This window comes from Mirounga angustirostris, unplaced genomic scaffold (assembly GCF_029215605.1).
Source record: "Mirounga angustirostris isolate CCGP_5_RB_7025 unplaced genomic scaffold, mMirAng1.0.hap1 SCAF_4, whole genome shotgun sequence".
NCBI lineage: Eukaryota > Metazoa > Chordata > Mammalia > Carnivora > Phocidae > Mirounga > Mirounga angustirostris.
This window is the reverse complement of record NW_026991712.1, coordinates 76,830,245-76,834,746: the sequence shown is the minus strand read 5'-3', so window position 1 is coordinate 76,834,746 and position 4,502 is coordinate 76,830,245.

Below are 4,502 nucleotides of genomic sequence, written 5' to 3'. Positions count from 1 at the left end.
TCATCAGTGAGGTGCCCCAGTAGTCAGAGTCCAGTTCTAATCAGAAATTTGAGAATTGGGGGCAAAGCAAGATGGCGGAGGAGTAGGAGACCTGGATTTTTTCTGGTCTCAGGAATTCAGCTGGATAGGGATCAAACCATTCTGAACACCTACAAACTCAACAGGAGATAGAAGAAAAGAATAGCAACATCTCTCTGAACAGAAAAGCAACCACTTTCTGGAAGGTAGGATGTGCGGAGAAGTGAATCCAAGGTGATATTCGGGAGAATAGACGGCAGGGGAGGGGGCCTCCGTCAGCTACTTCTGGCAAGTGATAGAGCCGCGGAGCTCAAAATCGGAACTTTTAGAAGTCTGCTCCACTGAGGGACGTTGCTCCAGTGGCTAAGCAGGAGGTGGAACCCTGTGGGACAGTGTGGTCTCAGGGCCGTGGGGTCACAGAAAGACCGGGGGTGCCTGAGTGCGGCAGAGCTCCCAGGTATCGGAGCGGGGAAGCCGACTGCAGAGACGGAGCCAAGGCGTGGGCTCTCAGCTCGGGGTTGCCATAAACCATGATCCGCAGCACAGTCGGGCCACTGCTCCTCCAGCAGGGACCCAACAAGCAGCAGATCCAGGGAGACACCCCTTCCTCCCCCAGGGAGGAGTGGCATGGGAGCGCACCACAGGGATCTGCTGGGTTTGGAGACTCCACATGGGGTCGGGTGCCAGAGATAGAAATGCTCGGTTACAGGCCAGGTGAGCAGGGAGTGCGGCCGGAGACTGGGAAGACGGGAGTGACTGACTGCTTTTCTCTGGGGGCGCACTGAGTAGCAGGGCCCTGAGTTCTCGGCTCCTCCGGGGCGGAGATTGGGAGGCTGCCATTTTCACTCTCGTCCTCCAAAGCTGTACGGAAAGCTTGCAGGGAACAAAAGCTCCTGAGAGCAAACCCAAGCAGATTACTTAGCCCAGACCGTCAAGGGCGGGGCAATCCTGCCTCTGGCAGGGACATTTGGGAACCACAGCAACAGGTCCCTCCCCCAGAAGATCAGCAAGAACAGCCAGCCAAGACCAAGTTTACCAATCAATGAGAACGGCAGAACTCCAGCGCTAGGGGAATAATGCACATAGAATCCATGACTTTTTTACCATGATTCTTTAGTCTTTCAAAGTTAAATTTTTTTTTAAGTCTTTTTTTTTTTTCTTTTTCCCCTTTTCAATCAACATCTTATCAATCCCTTTTTTAAAAAACACTTTTATTTTTCATTTTTAGTCATATTCTATCCCTTCATAGTAGTTACCCGTATTTTTGGCATATTTATATAAGTTGTTCTCTCTTTAAAATTTTGAGATAGTTTTTCTAACAGATCAAAATATGCCCTAAATCTCTAGTGTATGGTTTTTTTCTACTCCCCTGCCTGATCACATTCTCTCCCTTTTTTTTCTTTTTTTTTAAAATCCTCTTCTTTCCTTTTTCAAACAACTTCTTATCAATTCCTTTTATAAATTTTTTATAATTTTGATGTTTACAGTCATATTCCATCCCTTCATCATATCAACTCTTATTTTTGTACATATATATTTTTCTTTCTTTAAAATTTTGGGAGGCACTTTCTTCTAACAGACCAAAATATACCCCAAATCTAGTGTGTGGCACTGATCTATGTACCAGCCTGATCATATTTGATCATATTCTGTTTTTTTTGTTTTGTTTTGTTCTGTTTTTGTTTGTTTTTATCTTTTTCTTTTTCTTTTTTCTCTCTTTCCCTTTCTTTTCCCCTGCTTCAGTTCTTTTCTCATTTGTTTAGAGTATATTTTCTGGGGACGTTGTTACCCTGTTAGCATTTGTTCTCTCATTAATCTATTCTCCTCTGCACAAAATGACAAGATGGAAAAAATCACCTCAACAAAAAGAACAAGAGGTAGTACCGACTGCCAGGGACCTACTCAATACAGACATGAGTACGATGTCGGATCTAGAGTTCAGAATCATCACTTTAAAGATACTAGCTGGGCTTGAAAAAAATATGGAAGTTATTAGAGAAACACTTTCTGGAGAAATAAAAGAACTAAAATCTAACCAAGTAGAAATCAAAAAGGCTATTAATGAGGCGTAATCAAAAATGGGGGTGCTAACTGCTAGGATAAATGAGGCAGAAGAGAGAATTAGTGATACAAAAGACCAAGTGATGGAAAATCAAGAAACTGAGAAAAAGAGAGATAAACAACTACTGGATCACGAGGGCAGAATTCAAGAGATAAGCGATACCATAAGATGAAACAACCTTAGAATAATTGGGATCCCAGAAGAAGAAGAAAGAGAGAGAGGGGCAGAAGGTATAATGGAGCAAATTATAGCAGAGAACTTCCCTAATTTGGGGAAAGAAACAGGCATCAAAATCCAGGAGGCACAGAGAACCCCTGTCAAAATCAATAAAAATATGTCAACACCCCAACATCTAAGAGTAAAACTTACGAATCTCAGAGACGAAGAGAAAATCCTGCAAGCAGCTCAGGAGAAGAGACCTGTAACCTACAATGGTAGAAACATTAGATTGGCAACAGACCTATCCACAGAGACCTGGCAGGCCAGAAAGGACCGGCAGGATATATTCAGAGCACTAAATGAGAAAAATATGCAGCCAAGAATACTCTATCCAGCTAGGCTGTCATTGAAAATTGAAGGAGAGATAAAAAGCTTCCAGGACAAACAAAAATTAAAGGAATTTGCAAACACAAAACCAGCCCTACAAGAAATATTGAAAGGGTCCTCTAAGCAAAGAGAGAGCCTAAATGCAACATAGATCAGAAAGGAGCACAGACAAGATACAGTAACAGTCACCATACAAGCAATATAATGGCACTAAATTCATATCTTTCAATAGTTACCCTGAATGTAAATGGGCTAAATGCCCCCATCAAAAGACACAGCCTATCAGATTGGATAAAAAAACAAGACCCATCAGTATGTTGTCTGCAAGAGATTCCTTTTAGACCCAAAGGCACCCCCAGATTGAGTGTGAGGGGGTGGAAAACCATTTACCATGCTAATGGACACCAAAAGAAAGCTGGGGTGGCAATCCTTGTATCAGACAAATTAGATTTAAACCAAAGACTGTAATAAGAGATAAGGAAGGACACTATATCCTACTTAAAGGTTCTATCCAACAAGAAGATCTAACAATTGTAAATATCTATGCCCCTAACATGGGAGCAGCCAATTATATAAGCCAATTAAGAACAAAAGCAAAGAAACACATCAACAACAATACAATAATAGTGGGGGACTTAACCCCCTCCTCACTGAAATGGACAGATCACCTAAGCAAAAGATCAACAAGGAAATAAAGACTTTAAATGACACACTGGACCAGATGGACTTCACAAACATATTCAGAACATTCCATCCCACAGCAACAGAACACACATTCTTCTCTAGTGCCCATGGAACATTCTCCAGAATAGATCACATCCTGGCTCATAAATCAGGTCTCAACTGGTACCAAAAGATTGAGATCATTCCCTGCTTATTTTCGGACCACAATGCTTTGAAACTAGAACTCACTCACAAGAGGAAAGTCAGAAAGAACTCAAATACATGGAGGCTAAAGAGCATCCTACTAAAGAATGAATGAGTCAACCAGGGAATTAAAGAAGAATTAAAAAAATTCATGGAAACCAAAGAAACTGAAAACACAACTGTTCAAAATCTTTGGGATGCAGCAAAGGCAGTCCTAAGAGGAAAGTATATAGAAATACAAGCCTTTCTCAAGAAACAAGAAAGGTCTCAAGTACACAACCTAACCATACACCTAAAGGAGCTGGAGAAAGAACAGCAAATAAAGCCTAAAGCCAGTGGAAGAAGATAAATAATAAAGATCAGAGCAGAAATCAATGAAATAGAAACTAAAAGAACAGTAGAACAGATCAACGAAAGTAGGAGCTGGTTCTTTGAAAGAATTAATACAATTGATAAACCCCTGGCCAGACTTATCAAAAAGAAAAGAGAAATGACCCAAATCAACAAAATCATGAATGAAAGAGGAGAGATCACAACCAACACCAAGGAAATACAAACAATTATAAGAACATATTATGAGCAACTCTATGCCAGCAAATTAGATAATCTGGAAGAAATGGATGCATTCCTAGAGATGTATCAACTACCAAAACTGAACCAGGAAGAAATAGAAAACCTGAGCAGACCTATAACCACTAAGGAAATTGAAGCAGTCATCAAAAATCTCCCAACAAACAAAAGCCCAGAGCCAGATGGCTTCCCAGGGGAATTCTACCAAACATATCAAGAAGAATTAATACCTATTCTTTTGAAACTGTTCCAAAAAATAGAAATGGAAGGAAAACTTCCAAACTCATTTTATGAGGCCAGCATTACCTTGATCCCCAAACCAGACAGAGACCCCATCAAAAAGGAGAATTACAGGCCAATGTCCTCAATGAACATGGATGCAAAAACTCTCACCAAAATACTAGCCAACAGGATCCAACAGTACATTAAAGGATTATTC